The 16,381-nt window shown below is 40.7% G+C and overlaps 1 protein-coding gene and 1 long non-coding RNA gene across 6 annotated transcripts in view; one reads left to right on the top strand and one right to left on the bottom strand.

Moving 5' to 3' along the window:
* bnc2 (basonuclin zinc finger protein 2) overlaps positions 1–16,381 on the top strand; it is a 169,862-nt gene that overhangs the window by 62,942 nt on the left and 90,539 nt on the right. The gene's annotated exons all lie outside the window — the stretch shown is intronic.
* On the bottom strand, positions 12,606–15,677 carry LOC309708395. 2 transcript variants are annotated; one of them, XR_014277263.1, is made up of 5 exons: positions 15,387–15,677; positions 14,909–14,944; positions 14,401–14,551; positions 13,944–14,029; positions 12,606–13,355 (listed from the first exon to the last, which is right to left on the bottom strand). It is a non-coding gene; the product is annotated as an uncharacterized lncRNA (long non-coding RNA). The 2 variants fall into 2 exon arrangements; XR_014277262.1 differs by having other exon boundaries at positions 14,909–15,677.

The following is a 16,381-nucleotide window of genomic DNA, read 5'->3' as shown; positions in this document are numbered from 1 at the left end:
AATTATAGCAAAAAAGTTTTTCTGGCTGTTGATGGTGTTTTTTCATATATGATACATAAAAACAAAAAATAAATAAAAAAATAAAGTGATTCTAATAAAATGAATTGAGCATGTTGAATAAACCTTTATAAAAGCAAAATTTGATTTTTGAAATTTAAAAGTCTGCCCCCCCCCCCCAAAAAAAAGACAAAAACAATGAAGTTACAAAAAAAGGGCAACATTTTCAAATAAATTATTATTGTGTTATATTTTCCCACTTTAATAATCGTCTTTAGATTAAGTAAGTAAAGATTTACTGATAAACATCATTATAACATATCCGTTGGTTATCCGTTCTCAATCTGCCTGTCTGCCCACATCAGTGCAGGTTCTTCCTCCTGTCTGTTTGCTTGACACTCCACTGTGTCACAGTGCTACTAATGGCCATTGCTGAGCCAGCCACTTTCTAAATGACACCCTCCTCCGCTCAATACAGCTGCTCTGCAGTTACACGCTCACTCTTCTTCCCCCTTTTTTTCTCCCTCCCTACTGTCTCCGCTGACTTCCTCTCATGTACAACGCAGTGGCTCCCCTCTCTCACGAGGAAGAAAAGCAGTTTCTTGTCAATTATCTCTCAATATTTTCTACTCAACATGCCTCTTGATGAAAGATCGTCATGTTGTATGGTGCACACGTCCTTTTATACATCACATATCAGTGGCTGGATAACTGACAGTGTGTGACTGGAGCGTCTTCTCCCCGCTGATTGCAGCGCACCCACCAACACAATGATTCGTTCATTCATCACCCCCCACCCCCCCACCCCTCATGCGTGCACACACGCACACACACACACACACGCACACACACACATGCACACACACACATGCACACAAACAGTTCTCGTTCTCTGCCTTCTTTTATCTCTTTTTCCCCTCCTCACAAAACATCACCTTTCTCTCCTTTTAATCATCTTCATCTCGTTGCATGTGTGTGTGTGTGTGTGTGTCTCTGTGTGTGTGAGAGCAGCAGAGGGTGGTGTAGCACATTTCCTCTACTGCAAGCTATACTAAGGATGTATGGAAGCCAAATTGAGTTTGGCCTTAGTTTGACTAGAGCAACCTTGCCAACCTAAATCCTGGATCGACACACACATGATCACTCTCATTCTTTCCCACATATCAGCTCTCCCACTTCCGCATACCCCAGGTGCCACTCGGATTTAATGTAGCTCAAATGACTTTATTAACTCTCAAAGGAAAAAGAACAAAAAAACAGTAGTGCTTGTGATGACTGAAGCATTCATCTTTTGTTGCCTCTGACTTTGTCTTTACAGGGACCACACACACAGACACACGCTCATGAACGTGCGCCCTCAAAGTTCATTGGTTAATCAGCCAGGGGTTCCAGCATCCTAAAAGATGGTGGTGGCAACATTTTGGCACTGGCAGCTCATAACTGGATTGCTGTAATTATTCATTGGGAGAGTGATGCCTTCCAGGGGCTGAAGATTGATTAGGTTTGATACGCGACTTAGTGTAATCTGTCTTTGACCACGGCTCCTGTCCAAATTGGCAGGAATAATAAAAAAGAGCGCAAGTTATTTTTAAAAAGGAAAGAGAAGCGAGCGAGCAAATGAAAATGGAGGTGGGTGGACAAAGGGAAGAGAGAAAGATTGAGGCATATCCTGTGTCATGTCTCCTGTGGCGCCCCTTTGCCATACACAAACCATTAATCTGCAAACAACAACAGCCGGGCAACCATTTTGTTTACAGTTGAGCAAGACTCAAGCTAAATAAAGTCATTACAACCTTAAAATACACACCTCTTATTGTCAGCATCGTTGTGTACTCGGTTCTAAGTGTTCCGTGTTTCCAGGCGCATGTGGGTTTTTATTTTATTTTTTCCCCCCTTTGCTTGTTTTGTCAGCCAGACCAGCGCGATCCTCGGTTGTCTCATTTTCCACGACTAAAGTGTGTCTTCAGTTAATCCTCCAGTGTAAGCATGGCAGAACTTAAAAGGCTCTGATTAGGCTGTTGTGTCCCACAGGTTAGCTAGATATAAACTCATGACACACTCACAGTGCCCATAGATACCCCAGAGACCTCTCTTTGTGTTAATTAAAGGAGTCTCAACTGCAATTAGCAGGCTTTACAATGAACGTACCCACAGATAAACACATACACGAGCACACATATGTGTACACACAGCGATACAGATACATCCAAACTGTGAGTACATTTACGAGCCCACAAACACTGTTTACAGTTGCTTAAGTATCACCATGCCATTGCATTTATTGTTAGGCTAACTACACCAGATTGTCTTCAGTGTCCACTAGTGGTCATAATGATGGGAAAACAAGCGTGACATGGGCTTGAAGCGGCGTTATTCTGTGGGTACAGCTAAAATCTGTTTAACAGATCATAGAAATTTGAAATACTAATAACATTTTCTACTTATATTGGAGTTATAATGCAAAGAATTTAAGTGTGCTAGGCATAAGGATTTGAATCCATGGGTCATTTTAAATCATTTTTAAAATATCCAGAGCCCTGCGACAGACTGGCGACCTGTCCAGGGTGTACCCTGCCTCTCGCCCTATGACAGCTGGGATAGGCTCCAGCGCCCCCCGCGACCCTGAAAAGGAAAAGCGGAAGCGAATGGATGGATGGAATATCCAGTGGCAGTTCATCTTTCCAGGAGCAATGCTCTTTTTTTCCTCACAGAAAAAATAATAGTTTTTTTATTAGGATTCCTTTATGATGATGGTTTTAAATGAAAACATCTGGCAGTGATTTTTGCTTTTTGCAGCATGAATAAAATTATATTCACCTCCATTACGCCTGGTCAAAGCGTTCTCATCCCTGCTGATCAAATATTCCCACACAAGAGGTCGAGAGTTTGTCAGTTGGCTGATTTTCTTTAGTTTCCCCTCACCGGTGAAGTTTAGACACAAAAAGTGCAGGCTTAGGGCGATCCGGTGCTTTTAAACGTGCCACCAATTGATTCTTTACAAGTGTGCGTATGTTATGAGTTGGGAGTGAGAGATAATCATGTGCACTGATGCCAAAGGACACTTTGTCCGTGCCTCTTTGACACAAACGCAGAAATGAGAAAAGGCTGGCTTTGTTGGACGCAGAAAATTAGCTGACATTATTTAAAGGCTTTGTTATGTTTCTGTGTGTTTGTCTGGGGATTTTATAATCAGCGCAAATGAACCCTTGGTGCCATTTTTTGTCATTTTACGTCTTATTTTTTGCATATTTTATGTATGAAAGGACACATGAGGAGATGACTTAATAGCAGTGATACAAGTGCTTGTGTAATTTTGTTGCAGCTCTTCAAGCTAAGACTTGAGGATTTGTGTTGTGCTCCCTGCTAACATGGGAGTCTGGTTCCATGGTGGCCAAATGGCCCATCATCCTGCCGCCTTATGTACCAAATTAGACCTGTGCTCTCCCGGTGTGCTCAAGCCTTGTTCACAGGAAATCAAGGCCAGGTGGAACTTAAGTGAATGAAGTCCTGCTTTGGCACATTCTAGCTGGGGAGATGACCAAGATCGTGGCCCTACCTTCCCCCCCTGGAGCTTGTCAGATGTTGGAAGAGTACACAGACCCACAGAGACACACATAAACACAGGTGCGAATACCTATTTGCTGCAAACTTGCAGTGGATGGGTGCTGTCAACTCTGTGGTGATGCTGCTTAGCCGCTCCACTCCCATATTTACTTATTTATTGGCAGCGATGGCTGCGATGACAGGGCCACTCACTCTCAGAAAGCCTCCCAGGCTCCACGACGTTTTAAGAGCCCCAGGCCTGGTTTGATGATTTTGACGCGAGTTAGCGTGTACTCGAGTTGTCGGGTGCATTCAGGGGGCTAACCGTTCTAATGCGTTTACCCTCCCGCCTTATGAGTGTGTTTGTGTGTCTCGAAGCAAAGTGTCACTTAATAATTTAGCTGCTGGTTTCGTCCCCCTCGCCATCAACCAATCCATTCACAGCCCTTTATGTCTTGCCTCTGGGAATGTGGAGGCCATTCCTCTGCCTCTCTGGGAGTGATTGAACCAGCAGAGACAGGTGACAGAATCTGGTGTGGTGGTGTGTGAGGACAAAGTGCGAAAGACTGACTGCATGAGAAAGAGGGCCAGACAGCCGAGCTGTGAACCCAAATGATGGGAGGAAAGAATAAAAAAGAAAAGTAGCACAAGCTGATTTCTGTAGAAATGGAAGACAAGAACAACAGATGCTCCGAATCTCAACTTAAGTGTGAATACAGCCTCACTCCCATTCTGACCTTAAATTGGTCCTGCGTGTCTAATGTTTTAAAGCAATGAAACACAGACATGCAAGATGGAACACATGCTCATGCATAACGCTGCACACACACACACACACACACACACAAACACACACACACAGTCAGGTTTCTGGCCTCTGTGTATGCCAGATGTAGACATGACATATTTTTTCTCTCTCATCAATGTTTTCAGACTAATAGGTTCTTGTTTTCGGTGGAAGTGGTTCTAAGCGAGAGCAGGAATTCAAAGCTTGCATGCCAAACCTGTGGCTATGGTTGTAATAATCAAATAATGTAACTTGGCCACGTGCAAGAATGCGTGTTAATACATGAGAGCTTTCAACAAAGCACCCCAAAGCCAGTGGCCTTCTATATACTTTAATATGACTTCATGTTCACTTAACCCTCCTCTTCTGTGTAATTGAAACCTGATGGTGGAATAATAATCATTTTTTTTATTATTTTTTTTCCTCTTTATGCATTCGCTAAGCTGATTTTTGCCCAGGCTGTGGGATAGTATTCAATTACAAGGGGTTTGGAGGAGGGGAGGGCAGCAACGGGCATTACACTTAGAACCTCTCCACGGGGCTCACAGGAAGAGAAACTAAAATGACTTTTTAATGTGCTGATCGTTTGGTTGGAGCACACATCCTACAGAACTTGAAAAATAAAAAATATATTGCTTCTGAAACTACACTTCCTACTTTTCTCTTCTTTAGACGTGTGGCTAAAAAAAGATGAATGAGAAAGACCAGAGTTAGAGACAGAAGAAGAATTTAACCCAAACTTTTTTTCGTTTTTCTTTTTCCTCAGCAGAAATTCTCTAAAATAAACCTAAAACTTTTCTGCTTGTTTGCCGAATGGCTTTTACTACCACACAATGATTTGTGTGACATTTATTTGGGTGTTTTTTTTGGCGAGGAGCGTCACAAGTGTTTGTGTGTTTGTCGTGGTGTTAGCGGTTATGTTCCTTGTCATGTGTGTGCCATAAATAAAGACTCCCCTGGCTAATGCAACCCACATGTTTTTTGTTCCCACCTCCTTTCTGGATTTGCATTTGTTTTCTGGGGAGTTTTCAGATGGTACACAGGCTTGTTGGACCACGTCTCAGCTTTTGTGAGGTCATCGATTTTTTTCTTTTTCACATCAAAAGCAGCCGTGGACTTCCCTTTTACTCACAAAGGTTAACTGGTATAATGCGTGATTCCCATTACTTCACCACGGAGCAGATGCACAGCTGTGAACTGATGACTTTCCTCAAAACACATTTGCAGACACAGTCATACCCAGGAAGGAGATACTAATAAATAACCACAGCTTTTATATATAATATAATAATTAATTTTAAAATTATCTATTTCAAACCGGTGTATTATTCAGTTGTAAGACCATCACTATCCAACATAAAAATAAACCACAGGTGACCGTGGCAATCAATGCAAGCACAAAGAGTTTTTTTTACAGGATGTTCTTTACAACTGTTTTCACCTGCTGGCAATAAGAAACTTCCAGCAGCCGCTCACCAACCAGCTGGAAAATACACATATTTCTCTAGCAGCTTGTGGTTATTTCACATCCAATATGGGAGAAAATTCACAAGTGACCATGACATCATGTGAAAGACCTTTATAGGCAGGAGCCTGGCCATGTAGGGCTTTAAATGTAATTAATGAAATACAGATAGGAGTGCTGTTTCCAACACTTTGGTAGGTCCAAAAGTGCCAAAGGAGACAATGTTGAAGGGGCCAAATTTAAATATATGCTGTGGAACTTTTTTTTTAAATCACATCTTGTATGTTCAAAACAAGCCTCCATTTTTTTTCTTTTATTGCATGGACAGTTGTCTACAATATTTTGGTGGCTTGCCTGACCTATAGTTCACAGAAGTTACATTTTGTTGGTTGACATTCAGCCTGTGGTCAGTGCATATATAGCAAGAAAGAACTGGCCAGTAATTAGTCTGATGGAACCACTTTTAAATGACCTTATTGTGCAGTCTTTTATTGTAATGCAAAATTATGAAAAATGGAAGCAAAATTAGGTCTCAGTGGAGATTTAATTATACTTGTTGGGTGTCAATATTTACTATTGTCCACAACAAACGCTTTTAAAGGGTCGCAGTGTAACAACTACTTATATCTTTTTAGCCTTTAGAAAAAAAGGGAGAGAAGCTAATCAGTGAGTGTAAAAGGGAGCAGAAAGTTAAAACAGGTAAAGACACATTAGTGAGGTCAGGAAGGGAGAAAATCTGAGGGTTATAAGACTGAGAGGAAGGGTAAAAACAGAATAATGAGAGGTGGGGAAAAGTGTGGAGGAGGTTCAGAGAAGGAAGACACTGTCGAGAAGGACTTTGTCAAACTCTCACCACTGGGTTCGGTGGATATTGGGTTGGACGGTGAGGTGGGGGTGGCGGGGGGCAGAGTTGCCACGGCAGCGTTCCGGATGGGCAGGCGGTCTCCTCTCAGGGGTGAGGGGGGACGTGGGGCTGTCAGGGAGCCTGGCAGGTAGAGACACAACGCCCTGTGACTGGGGGGGAGCACGGGTCAGTGAGAGAGGACAGGACTGAAGGGATGAAGGCGGCGGAGGGGTGAGGCAGAGGCCTGTCTGATGAGGTGAGGAGAGAGTTGTAAAGGAGGGAAACATAAGAGAAGTAAATGAGGGTGGAGGAGGAGAAGAGCTACTGATGATTAGAAGAGAATTATCCAAGTGTGAGTGTGGAGTATTTTCTGCTGCAGCTTTGATATTTTTACTCCCTTCCCGAGTCGCAGAACAACGCAACCTCTTAATTCCTGCCACCTTAATCACACTGGACAAAGCAGAGATTTGTGCATTTGGAGTCATGCTAAATTTTGTTGAATTTAAGTTTAAATCTTGTTCCTTATAGAAACATTCCAACAAGCCATAGTATTTGTCAGATAAGTTGGCACCAGCACCAGAAACCATTGGTAGGGCCACTTTAGTGACTCTAATTAGTTGTTATAAATCCTACAATCCATAACAATGACATCTGTGAATCATTATACAACTTAAAGAGTTAAGTCATTTTTTTTCTCACACTAAAGTTGTTATATAGCCTTTTCCATTAACAGCTGGTGAATGTAGCTGATGCTGGAGATAATCCCATCTCCCTGTTTTTTTTATGTCATCGTGTGAGTTATTTGCTAGCTAGCAAACTGCAAGCTGCAGAACTAATTGATACTGAGCTAGAGAAAATTGCTGAAATGTTTCAGTTTTTACAGCATCTTAAAACACTTAATTTCTAGCTTGTATGATTTGTTTTGAAATGCATCTTTACACAGAGTTTAAAGAGGTTTTGAAAAAGAAGATGCTGGAAATCCACCAGTCTGTTTACTGTGATTAGCTAGTTAGCTAGTTTCTTAAGTATCTCAGTAAATATCACTGGGCTTTCAGACTGTTGGCTCTAAGTAATATTTAATTTTTTGATAGTTTTTTTTCTTTATTTTCTCAATATTTTGAATTGTTAATCGCTGCCAAATTATTAAATCAACAGTATGCACGCTGCAGGGCTCCACTTTTGTCTATTTGTTGCACTACGAAAACTGTATCATATCACGAATCAGGAAAGCACCAGTCAGATTAACTGATGATAAAAGCAGTGACTAGTTGCAGACCCACTAATATAAAGAATATAAACACCACGCATGTTTGAATTGAGATTTTCAGATATAGAGAGCTTAAGTGAATTTCTGCATGTGTGTGTGTTTATGTGTCGTCATGTGAAAGTTGTTCAGAGATTTGGTGAGAAGGAAGGATAGTGGTCTGGTGCCTGCTGGGATCGAGGTGAACATGTGAATGAGCACTGTATATGTATATGTATTTGTGTGTGTGTGTGTGTGTGTGTGTGTGTGTGTGTGTGTGTGTGTGTGTGTGTGTGTGTGTGTGTGTGTGCGTCCATGCTGATGCTGATAAAATTGTAGTTTTATCTCCCGACCTGGATAGTGGAGCCTGCCCTTTGAAGAAAAAAAACTAGGATGTGGAGCGCTGTTATGCATAACATGTCATTAGATCACAAATTGCTAAACAGGCATTAGCAAATGATGCTCTTAGCAATTAACCTTCTGCCTTTCTATATTACCACAAATACAGCTGAAAATTGTAAATAACTCAGAACACTCGTTAGACTCATCTTGTTATACTGTTTCGCTCACAAAGGTGCACTTATAAGTGGAGCCCAGATTGCAGTGATCAGTGACACGGGCAATCATGTGGCTCTCTTTATTCTCTCTCAGACCTTTTGGTGCCCTCATCTGCCTTTCTCTCCATCTTTCTCTCCGTCTGTCTCTAACGCTATCACAAGTGGAGGGCTGTTCCTGTTGGTGTCATATGATGTCTTGTGGCCCTGTAGTGGTAGCAGAACAGTGACAGTTCTATCCCTGCGCCATCTAATCGACACGGCGCTCGTTGTCACATGCACTGTGATCATAAATCAGGTCACTGACAGTACCAGCCCTTAGCCATGTGCTCCTGCTTACGTCTTTAGTGTACTGCTGAAAAGCTGCACTCACGTTTTGGTTTTTTGACCCTTTTTTTGGTCACTTTCCACGACTCTTTCGCCGTGAATGTTATTGTTTAGCTTTGTTTACCTTTAATTATTCGAACAAGAATGTAAGATGATAGGAAAGCTTTATACGAGCAGAGAAAACAAGTTGGGAATGACTGAACAGCTGATAGGATGAACTCTAGATGTGACTTCCATGTGACAACCTGAAAAGAATCAGTGTTTCACCAGCCAGCATCCTGCTCGGCAAAGAGAGGGTGCTCATCAAGCTCCTTCTGCTGGTGGAGATCATTTGTTTCTGTGGCACATGATCGCCGCCGCTGCACAAATTATGTCGTTCCACCTTCCACTTGTTGTCCTCTCCCTTTCTGGCCTAGTTTTTGTGCGAGCTGGTCTTTGTTGTTGTGATTTTCTGTCGTGAAAAGAAAAAAAAAAGCAACACAAAACAGAAAAATAATACAGCAGCAAAGCATCGTAATTATGACTCTTTGATGACTCCCTGTATTTGTTTTGTACTCTTTGTTGTTTGCTTCAACAGGTTTTCTCACTTTGCACAGAAAATAAAAAGCTGGATACTTTGCCTCTCAAGAGCATAGTAAGGGGAATTGGTTCTCTTCAGACTGGTCTAACAACTCAGTGCTGTCGCACCCAATTTCTGGGCTATTTGACCCATTAGATGTCAGTGCTTGGGAAACAAACAGGCAGTGCTAAGAGGTTTGATGGGCATAAAAGTGTGGACTTAGTGATGGATGGTGCCATAGTTAAAGTACAAAGAGTCCAAGAATGTTTTAAATCTCACTTTCTGCACTCTTATTGGACTCTTTTACCTGACGTGCTCTATATGTTTTTCTTTAACAAAGACTGAAATATAATCAGAATGGAAATAATAGAATACAAGCCAAAAATAAGTGAACAGTAAAAGAATTAATGAGATGATGTAATATAATATTGATAAATATAGAAAAAAGTAACACAAATCATGAGAAAACACGTTTGTGTTGTTTGAAACGATATCAGCACAATCCCCGGTAGTTACTGGCAGATGTTTAGGTCACAGATTTATATTGTTTCCCGATTGCCATCTGAACTTTGAGGATTCAGTCATTTATCTCTAAAGGCACCAATTTCTAAACATCAAATGAAAGAGGAAAATCAGAATTAAAACATAAATCAAGCAACGCATGCAAAGCAGTGTGCAAATGTGACATCACCACAAATGACTGAATCCTCAAAGTTCAGATGGCAATGGAGGTTTATTTATATAGCGCATTTCATTATACTTCAACTCTACTTAGGTGAATGCAAAATAGAAACAACGCATATTAATAGTACTTTTTTCATTTTTGCCCTACTTTAAAAAATTGATTGCATTTTTTTTTTTAAATCACTTTTGAGCACAACCCTACAAGAGTTCAAACTAACGTCTTCATACGTAGATGTCACTTTGCTGTTAAAAGAGGTTATTAACTCTGGCGTTGCTTTGAATTTCTGGTTATAGTTGTTGCTCCTTTGTTCTGCGACTCTTCATTGTTGACACCTCCCTTCTGACTGCTCAAATTGCAAAATTGTACCCGAGACTGAGGTTGTGAGTACCTGGGGAGTAAGAATGCTGTGGCAGAGCTTTAGCCTCATGTGCACGCCAGTATTGATCCGTGCAAGCCTCAGTGACTGTTGCTACAGAGCAGGCTTCGCTCATGGTACAGGACTCCCACCTGTCACCAGTCGGTGGCAGCTAATGAGGAAAAGCAGCCCATCACACACTAGTACAGCACACACACACACACACACACACACCCATCAGCTTCTGGGATAACACACTGCCAACAATTCTGCCCTCTCCTCCTGCCTCACCCAGGCACCCCCTTCTCCCTTCTTGCCCCCCCTACCCCCCACCCCCTCTTTTTTACTCTGCCTCTTTCTCTACCTCACTTTTCCTCTAATGAGTTGCAACACTGATAACGAGCCTGATGATCTTCCATTGATTCAGCTATCACTTGCTTGTCTGGTAATTGATCCGTAGCTGAGCCTCTAGTTAATTATATGGGCTTCGACATGGACCCCTGCCCCGGGGGGAATTCTCAAGTCCTGCACAATAATAGTTTTAATAAAGGAGCCTGAGGATCTCCAGTATCCCCTTTTTTCCCACCCTTTTCCTGCTTTCACAGATTTTTCATCTTTCTATTTCCTCTTGCCTCCTCTTTCCAGTCCCCCCTTCAAAATTTCTTCATCTCTGTATTTTTACTTCTGTCTCTCTCTCTCTCTTTCTGTGTTTTTTTTCTTTGTTTCCGCTGTCATCATGACCATTTACTATCGGCAGAAGCAAGGTGGACGGGGTAGGGGGGTAAAAAGAGGGGAAAGAAATGTGGAGGAAGAGTGAGCAATATCTGCAGAGTCCACTCCTCCCTCTCACAAATAACAGCCATTAACCAGCCAGGTCAGAAGCTGAGCCACCAGCTTGACTTGAAACACTGAGTGCCACTCGAAAAACCCACAGACTAGCACATTTACAGGAGAATGGGGTGGAGGGGTGGAGGGAGCAGAAGGAGAGAGGAAGAGAAAAAAACTGGAAAGCAAAAAGGAACCTTGGCGGCTAAATTGTCACTTAATATAATTAGCCTAAGCCTCGTGCATTACCTTTTCAATAAGTTGTTAAGAGCAGAGCTGGCGGTACATGGACAAGAGGTGACACATTATGCCTTTTACAACAATGCTTCTCGTGGCTACTGACAAGGCATGGGCCAGCATGCAAAAAGATGAATGAAGAAAAGAATTGAAAAGGAAGGGAGCAGCGGAAGGTATTTAGAGGTGGAGGGGGGAAAAATTACAAGAGACAAAAAAGCAGAGGATGAAGATGTAGGCAGGCAGCAAGAAAGGAGCGAAGATGTAAATTGAGCTTGAGACAAAAGACACAATTGCACATTTTCAAAGTGGCGAGACACACACTGCACACTTTTCTCTCTGCTGGCAGAAATCACCTGTACATAACAGTAATGACCGGTGTGATAATCTCAGCAAAGGTTAACGGTGTACCACCATTAGTACATACACTGAAAAAAATATGTTGTTGGATTTACTTAATTCAATGGTGGACATTTGTTGCACACAGATGTTTTGCTTTGGCAGCAACTTAAACAATTGAGTTAAATTAACACAATTTATTCATGTTCAATAAACCTGTGCAATTTGTGTTGATAAAATGTGACTTAAACATGTTTTGATGAAGTAATTTGAGCTCTTGGAATATTTTAATCCTTCACAATTTTCTCACGTTATCCCAACACGATTCAATAACTTTTACCCAATACTACTTGGTCACTTAAATACTACATGTTATCTTCAAATTACATTTTGCTATTATATTCTAGTATCAAATACACAATTTTCAAATGGAGGCCTTATAACAGATTGTATTGTTCTCTTCCAAGATGGTTGCTGGCATCCACCAGTAACCTTTCAAAACAAAATGTCTAATTTCACTGCATTGACAGTAGGTAAAGAATTAAACTGACATTACTCCTCCACTGAATCTATATAAATCAACAGTTAAATAATGTCAGTTCTTCCGTGTTCTCTGGAATCAATCACAGTAAAGAAATTAGACTGTTTCTTTTGAAAAATGTTGGGAAAGAACAAATCAAAACATTCTATTTAAGGCCTCTGACATCAAGATTCAGTTAAACAACAATTATAACTAAACAATTTGAGGTAATGTTAGTTTCCATTAACATTAAATTAGGTTACTGAATTGGCAAACACCTTCCTATTAACATTACCCATTTTACCCCAATAACTAAAGAAATTAGCACTTGCAGGTCAAAACCTTTATTCAAGAGACGCAAAAATAACATTGATACAGTGACTGTCAAAAATTACAGCACTGATCATACTGTGACATCTTGGTTCAAAACAGCACACTTAGAAATATTCAACGTTCTTTACTTCAACTGAATGAAATTGAAAATACCATTTCACACGACCCATATGGGATATTTAGACTGTATAACTGTTCACGCTACATCTCTTCACTAGTAAAAGAAAGAAAAAATACAAAGACAAATTTAAAAATGCTGCCAAACAGACAAACAGAACTTGTACAGAGCAAAAGGAAAAACAAACAACAAAAAAAACGGCTTGTCCTCATGGCAGTTGCAGAGTATATACAAATGAAACCTGCGATCTGTTCCTGGAATTGAGCTTCAAAAATGCAGCAGAACAAGTGTGAGATTTAAATGTCCTCTCACCTAGAGCTGGTCACCTCACATGCATAACAGTGAGCTTCGTTGCAGGAGCAGTTTTGTCTTAGTTGTGAGCTTTCCTTGAGAGCTGAGTTGCATCCAACTCCATTACCACCCTTTGAATCACCTCAAAAGTGTAGCAGAGTTGTGATGGGTAACTCATGTTGAAGGAATAAAAAAGGTCCAAACAGCATGGCTACTGCAAAGGTCACGTTATCCAGATCTTGAAGAACAACATCAGAAAAGTCATTGCCTGGCGCATCTCTGGAGACAGATGTTCATTGTGGTTTTCTCAATCTGTGCAGTGGCCTCAGTCAAGTCCTGGTTAAACACAAAACATTTCTTTAAGATTCCTTTTTAAACTCATCTCTTTTGAATCTACCAGTTCTAATGTTAGAGTAATTTAAACCAATGCAAGCAACATAGTAAATAGCTATAGCCAAAGAGTGGCCTGCCATGCTGCCATTCATGGTCTAACAGAGTTTCTAAGAGAGGGTGAAAAACATAATAATTTCAAATGCTTTACATTAGTTTTTGTTAGAAAGACACCGGCCCATCAGAAATCCAGGTTATGTCACTCAGAAGATGTTAGAATTTAGACTTTCAGCCCCACAATTTGGTTAGCTGTTGGTCAGTTGGTCATTTTTTCAAACAAAAGCTAATGTAAATATTGGTGGGATTTTCCTTTGTTCACTAGAATGACAAATTTAAAGTTTTTTCACACTGATGTGACCCCTAATACAGGGGTGGGGCCTCAAGGGCCGGCGGCCGAGTTCACTACCAGGCCTCATGTGAACTTCAAATTATTAAAGAGGACTACTGGTCCTAACCAGTCCAATGAGGATCAAGTGGATAACTAAATGCATTTTTAAATGTTGCAAATCCACAATCTACTCATAAAACACTCACCATGAACTCCTGCACCAAGATGTTGCAATTGTCTTTCACACAGATGCGGAGCACTTTGATGAGGGACTCCGAGCATTAATGTCATCCTTGAGTATTATAACAAAGAAAACAGAGATTTGTGAACTTTTCAGTAGCACAGAAGAAAATGATCCCAGACAAAAACTCTTGACTTTTTAAACCAGTCAACATGCAACACCAGCATCTACAAAGCAATATCAAAAGTTCCTGTTTGACATCAACTTTATGGATATATAGTTTCCAGAACATTTATTTTTAAAAAAAGATAATTTTTTCTCAGTGGGCCAGTAAATGCATGACGAAAATTATGGCATCCTTTTAGTGGAATCGGTACTCACAGGTAATAGTTGACGGTTTCAATGGATGTAGCATAAAAATCTTTTACTGACCTAATGCAATACATATACACTTTGTAGTTCAAGAATTTTAAAGTTCTTACTGTCATCATGGCAGCTACATCCTTTAGCTTTGTGCACTGTTCCCCCGATCACTTTGCAAACACTTTCAGCAGACTGTCAGAGAAAAACTCAGCTCCGTCAGAAACCTTGACTGTATGCATGGTTGGGATGCACTGGAATGCTGCATTTTATCTGAAATAACATAAAATTATTTTGAAATAACAGCAGGCACTGTGCTTGGTTAATCAGTAATGTTTTGTTGAATAAAAACTGTGTTTCCAGATCTTATGGGATTAAAAAAATCCAAAGATGTTTGTTTCTGATTTGCAACCCAACAACCCACAAGTTACAACCTCATTTCAGTTCAAGTGTGCATTAATGTGAGTCCAGTAATCACCTTTCTGGCAATACATACAGGTATAAGATAAACCTATGGCAGATTTTGGATTTCTCAGTTGTATTAATAGGGTGAGTATGCATGCACCTAATAATTATAAAAAACCTATTATAATTAAGTTACAGAAACGAAAATAGAATATACTTTCTTACCATAACACCTTGAACCCACAATCCATCAGCTGACTCCTGGTGAAATGCAGAATAGAGGTCATCTCTCAATGTGCAGCAAAAAAAACAAAAACAAAAGGACAGCAGGTGAGGGCAGGAGGGGTAGGGATGTAAGCTAGCATAATGCTGCTGATGATATTAGCTAAAGCTGTTCAATGTCCAAAATCTCACTAACACCACGGTGCAGTAAATACACAATGTAACTGAAGAGTCAGTTGACAAATCTATTCACACAGAAAACCAAATTATGTTATGAGTGCCTCGTAATTAGGTTTAATGTGATATTACGGCTCTTGTGCCAAAGACAAATTCAAATGAAAAAGCGCCAATTCTTTGACAACAGATAAAACAGCAAATAAGCTAACGGCTCTTTTTTAGCATGTTACATGGCGACACTCTAGACGTTTAACTACATTTGGCTGAAATATGGTAAAAATTAATTCAAAAAATCAAGACATACCAAAAACGTAGAGTTGGCTGCTCGACTTGACTGAGATGGATGCCTTTTTTAAACCACGATCCAAAGCCCGCGAGATGAAATCACGCGTGGTTTCACGAGATTTAACGTTGCTATCTTATTAACTTACTTCACCTGAACATGATATGAACAATTTAATACACCCTTTCTGCATATCATGTAGTTTTTACACTATATAGTTACATTTAACTTTAAAACATGAGGCAATTGTGTTAAATACATGCAAGATGCTTACATAAATCCAAGAGATGGCCAGTCCCTTTTTTTCAGTGTAGTACAAAAGGCTTTTAACAGACAACCAAGAAGCTGTCTGCCGCAATTTACCACAAAATTTGAAGTGACTTTATATATCACAAGCCATTTAATGTAGCTGAGGAGAGAAGTTCTGTCCGTGTCCTTTTCTCTTTTGTTCCTCGGCAATGAAAAAGATCACTGTGACATCTCCCTCTCGCTGCGGACTGAGGCACCTGGTCTGTCATTTCTCTAATGATAGTGGGGCGAAAAGACGGGGTGGAGAAGACAAGATGGGAGATTTAAAGTTTAAAAAAAAAAGGGGAAAGGAAAGGAGAAGGAAGGAGGGAGGGAGATGGGTGTCTTCATTGTTTGAGATGTGTCCTATGCTGTGTCAAAGGAAGCATAGATCTTTTCCCTCTTTTTTTGTCTTATCCTCCTGTGTGTCTTTTTCTCTGTGTCTGCCTCCCTTTACTCCTCCATCCCTCATTTTATTCCCCTTACCTTTGCTGCTGTGGGGACCAATTTGGCTAAAATGGAACCTCTTCCTCATTTTTTTCTTAATTAAAATCTGAGAGCCTCCGCGGAGGAGGAGGAGGAGGAGGAGGAGGAGAGGGGAGAGAGAGGAGGTGCCTGTGAGCATGTGTGTTCGTGTGCATGCTGGTGGCAGATTGCCTGCGTTCCATTAGTCTTTCATTAGAGTCGGTGAAAATCAAACAAAGGCACGAGAGTTTTAAAAGATGTAT

Source organism: Aulonocara stuartgranti (genome assembly GCF_965226115.1).
Source record: "Aulonocara stuartgranti genome assembly, chromosome: 6".
Lineage (NCBI taxonomy): Eukaryota > Metazoa > Chordata > Actinopteri > Cichliformes > Cichlidae > Aulonocara > Aulonocara stuartgranti.
Note: the sequence above shows the minus strand (reverse complement) of the source record. Positions and strands in the feature narration are given on the sequence as shown.